General features: G+C 32.8%; 1 pseudogene; it reads left to right on the top strand.

Annotated features, from left to right (window-relative positions):
• Positions 1-263: 263 nt before the first annotated feature.
• LOC145160755 (F-box/kelch-repeat protein At5g60570 pseudogene) lies at positions 264-2276 on the top strand (annotated as a pseudogene).
• The last annotated feature ends 2994 nt before the right edge of the window (positions 2277-5270 follow it).

Below are 5270 nucleotides of genomic sequence, written 5' to 3'. Positions count from 1 at the left end.
GTGAGACTCAATTAATATACCGATCAGTGCTTATCATCTTGATAAAGTTTGTCCATTTAAACCGGTGAAAACCTGCTAACCAAAATAAAATTTATTTTTTTGTAAATTTTTATGATTAAATTTTTCTAAAACTCTTTTATATATAAAAAATTGAAAATAAGATAGAATTTTCTAAAATATTTCCTTCACACATCAAAGTCGTGTACGGTTATGAAATAGGGAAGCCGGAATATGAAGATCAATAATTGATCGAGATGATCAAAAAATAGCAGGACTTTAATAAGGGGCATTAATGTTAAATCTAGCAACACAACTCCCATTTTCGCTTTCACTCCATTTTCTCTTTCAACCAGTTCCAGTTTTTCTAGTCTTTACATTTTAGAAGACGTACCCTTCTCTCTCTCTCTCTCTCTCTCTCTCTCTCTCTCTCTCTCGCACACACAACACACACAGTATAACATATAACTGGACTGCATTGGCTTCGAGGCGAGATGTCTGCATGTGCACGGTTGTTTCTGGCGCCGGCGCCGTCTTTCTGACTTATGAGATCCGACTCTTAGTAATCTCCGGCGACTGTCTCATCGACGGGATTCGTGATGGTTTCACGGTGAGATCCAGATTTTCTCGCGCCGCTATTATGTTTGGATCTCAATTACGCTGATTATATCAGTTCAATTTGATTCAATGTTTTCCTTCATGATGTAAAAATCGGTTGAAAGGTTTTGACCTTTTTGATGAATTTTGATCGACACAAAGGGGGGAACGTTGATATGTGATGCAAATTTGGGTTCTCTTTTGAGGCCAGGGCTTTCATGTTATTCTGATTTGCATAAATCGACGAACATGATGATGAATAATTGCATTGAAATATCAAACGCGGATTCAGTTTACAGAGGAAAAGAGGTATAGCAAATTGAAATTGGGTTTTTTTTTCTTAAGTTTTTGGGGTATATTATTATTTGGGTATACAAAAATGAGGTTAGATTCTGATATCAAGAAGCTAATGAGCTCTTGTTATAAGACAAACAACTCTTCCTCAGAGTATTTCTTTGAGGAAGAAAACGATCCTCTTCTTCCCGGCATATATGACGATGTCGCTCTAATTTCTCTGGCTAGGGTATCCAGATTCGATTACGCGTCACTCTCCTGTCTAAACACCAAATTCAATTCGCTAATAAAAAGCGGGTATCTGAACAATTTAAGGAAACAATTAGGGATAATAGAGCATTCGGTATACATGGTTTCTGATCCCAGAGGTTGGGAAGGATTTGATCCAACAAGAAAGAAATGGATGAAGCTCCCCAAAATCCCTTGTGACGAATGTTTCAATCACGCAGATAAAGAATCGTTAGCTGTAGGTAGTGAATTACTGGTTTTCGGGCGTGAGCTTTTTCAATTTGCCATATGGAAATACAGATTGAAATCCCACGATTGGGTAAAATGTGAAGCAATGAATCATCCCCGATGTTTATTCGGTTCAGGAACTCTGGGATCAATTGCCATTGTTGCAGGAGGAAGCGATCAAAATGGAAACATTTTAAAATCTGCTGAACTATACGATTCAACATCTGGTAAATGGGAAATGCTGCCTAACATGCATTCTCCAAGAAGATTATGCTCTGGTTTTTTCATGGATGGGAAGTTTTATGTGATAGGAGGAATGACGAGTTTGAACGATTCATTAACTTGTGGTGAAGAGTTTGATTTAAACACAAAAAAATGGAGGAAAATTGATGGGATGTATATCTACCCGAATGTAAACCGGGCAGCTCAAGCACCTCCATTAGTTGCAGTCGTGAAAGATGAGTTGTATGCAGTTGAGTATTTAAGCAACATGGTGAAGAAATATGATAAAAAGAAGAATGAATGGAATGTTTTGGGGAGGCTTCCAGTGAGGGCAGATTCGTCAAATGGTTGGGGATTAGGGTTCAAGGCTTGTGGAGATGGGGTTCTTGTTGTAGGTGGACAAAGGGGTCCTGAAGGTGAAGCCATTGTTCTTAATTTTTGGAATCCAGAATCCGGGGTTAAAAATGGTATTTTGGATTGGAAGGTTCTTGGTGTTAAAGAACATTCTGGAGTTTTTGTTTACAATTGTGCTGTGATGGGTTGCTGATTGCTGACCTTGTTTCTTCAATGTTCAATGTTCAATGTTCATCAATTTTAATTTGAAGATGTATGATTGTATTTGTAAGTTATTAATTTAAGTTGTTACATAATCTTTCTTTTTTTGTTTATTGTGTGTTTCTTTTGGTAATAAAATTGGGAAAATTTCATAATGAAGGTTTAAGTTGACTGTTTTGTTGTTTGGTAGTTGGGAGTTGGGACCCATTTTTACTATTTTCATTTTTTTTTTTTTACTATTTTCATTTAATTTTTTTAACATTAATGTCTGGTTTTGCCATATCAATCAATTCCCAAATGAAGAAATATATTTCCTTTTATAGTGGTGAATAACTGGATGCTCTGTTTTTATGCTGTTTGATATGATTTAATTAACAGTAACATGTCTGGATTTTCTAGGGGTTTTTTTGTCATTTAGGGTTAGGGCCAAATTATATCATTATGAGCAAAGATTCTTATGCAAACAGTTAGAGTGGACTCTGTGGTTAGTTACCACCAACCAAGGGCAGCCATAAATGAGGGTTAAATGTGTCATTTCATGTCTAGAATAATTGTTAATGTGATATGAATAACATTAAAAAAAAAATTGTTAATGTGATATGTATGTCCATTATGATATGAATATTTTGACATTAATATATTTCTTAAATTGTGTAAATTTCCAATTATTGGTTTTTGTAATTTGATCTTAAATTTTTTTTTTCAAAATCATATTGCATAAAATTTAGACCTATGATTTATTTTTTTCACTTAAATCGAGATTGTACTTCTTGACTTCTTTTCTTGTTGCTTGAAATGCTTAGAAGATAATTTTTATATATCATATGAAAATAATTAAGTAAAAAATTGTAAAACCCGTGTTAATGAAGAAAGATGTTGAAAACGTGAAAGAGGAAAAAAAAAAAAAAAAAAGGTTGACCTATTAACGCCTATTAGGCCTTTTGGGCCATCCTGTTTGGGTCGATTCATTGTCTACATTTACGCTAAAAAAAAGCAAAAACAAAAACGGAAGAATGGTAATTCAAATAATATGATTTTTTTGGAAATAACAATTTATACACAAATGAGTTGTTTCATGTTTTATTTTAATGTTAATGGATAAAATAGAGAAAACTAACTATAAACAAATATATTAAGTTCAAACATGTGATGCGGGCACTAGCATGGATGATTGAAGATTATATTTCTAAAGACTCATGAACAGGCTACCAAGGATGTTACATTAAAACGTCCATAATTTAGACTCTGTTTTTAAGTGTGGGAGTGTCGAATTAAAGCTTGAAACGAGGAGCACACCCTGTTAAGGTCTTTCGAATCCATAAAACGCTTTATGGGTGAAGTAATGGACATTTTATGTTTTTTCATGTTTTTTTTTCAGATTTTGTTTTTGTTTTTTGTTCAGCCAATAGTCTTTCCAGTCCTGTTTAGTTTTACTCTTCCTATTTAAGTATTGTTTGTGTAATTTGGATGGCCAATATTTAGTTAGGGATGAGCTTTTGAACAGGACCAAATCGGTTTGGAATTAGAACCAAATTTATTGGGTTGTATATACCGAGGACCGGATCATCAGTGTTGGTTTTTGGTGTTGGTTTTTCGGTTATTTTTTAGAATGGATCTGTTTTTGTGATTTGCAACACCAAATTACGTGCTAAAAATCAAGTAATTCTGACTTCATATAATTGAGTTATGCGTATTTTAAAAAACGGGACACAATATAAAATATTTTGAAACATAAAAAAATACGGCATTGTAGCATCCCCCATTTATCTGAACCAATTAAACTTTTTTTCATTATGCTTTAAAATAATGAGATGTTTTGTTGCAGAAAATCTCAGCTTAATAAAACATTTTTATTTAGATAATAAATATTGTTTCAAAATATTACAATACCAAGGATGTCATAATTAAATATCTAACATAGGTTACAACATAAATTTTTAAAGGTCTTGAATACTGTAGCAGACTCATCTCTTATTCACTTGGCATCCTAACTTAGATTTCAGCAGCTTTAGTACCGCTACATGTGATGCATATAAATTGAGTGGGTCAGGTTTAGGAAACCTGGTGAGATACATAGGGTTTTCAAGCCTACAAAAATTTAATGATATTAAATTATATTAATCATCATGCAAAACAAACATTTCCAAACAATATAGATATATAAATCCAACGTAAATATCTATAAGACATTCTACTCGGACATACCTCGCCCAATCGATTCTCACAAAATCCTAGTTCAACGATTATCTGGAAGAATCATCTAACCTGATAAATCGTTTGAGCAATTGTTTGACTACACAGCTAGGGGAGTTCTTGGCTAATGTAAGTCTTTTAAAGGCAACCAATGTTCAGAGTATTTGATAAATATGACATCTCATTTTATCTATGTATGTGGTTTATAAGGCCACACTATCAACGTAAATCACAAGATCGTCTAGATTTATCAAGTGTAGACATCTCACTCTGGAAGATGCTCCAGACATACCCTCCGGCTGTCTGATATGGACCTGCCAATACTAACTATCCAAAAAAAGGACTACTACTACACTCCGCCTTAAGTCTCAGGCATTACCCGACTATGAGATTATTCAAATTTTCAACTTACTTCGATCTAATATCATTTATAAGTCTTAAATTAAATTTACAATACTATAATAAAAGAAATTTGACTTTAAATAAAGTTTCCTAATTTTACAATACTATTATAACTTAATAAATAAAATCAGCACAAAAATACATATATTAAACAGTTAACATATACACAATCCTTCGAACGATAAATACTTGCGATGATTAATTTTATTATAATTATGCACTTGAAAGTAACTACATACTCACCTAGTTAAAGGTGAAAAGCTTTAACTTAAATATGCGCTCCGAATACGCTTCAACTTTTTCTTTTAAAAAGAACCTAGATAAAATATTACTATGTTTAGTTATTGTTTATATTATCCGTGGTTATAAATGTTGTTTTTCTGAGATTTATCAATAATTTCAAATGAAATACCAACTTATAGCTGATAAGAAACAACCAGGTAAGATCGTATTTGAAGTATGATCCGTTTGGTATATAAAGATATACTGTTTGAGAAATCCACTTTAAACATCTCACTGTTCTTACATTATCATCATTTATGTAAGTATATCAA

Source organism: Lactuca virosa, chromosome 2, assembly GCF_052849685.1.
Source record: "Lactuca virosa cultivar CGN04683 chromosome 2, Lactuca_virosa_CGN04683_v6, whole genome shotgun sequence".
NCBI classification, from domain to species: Eukaryota; Viridiplantae; Streptophyta; class Magnoliopsida; order Asterales; family Asteraceae; genus Lactuca; species Lactuca virosa.
Note: the sequence above shows the minus strand (reverse complement) of the source record. Positions and strands in the feature narration are given on the sequence as shown.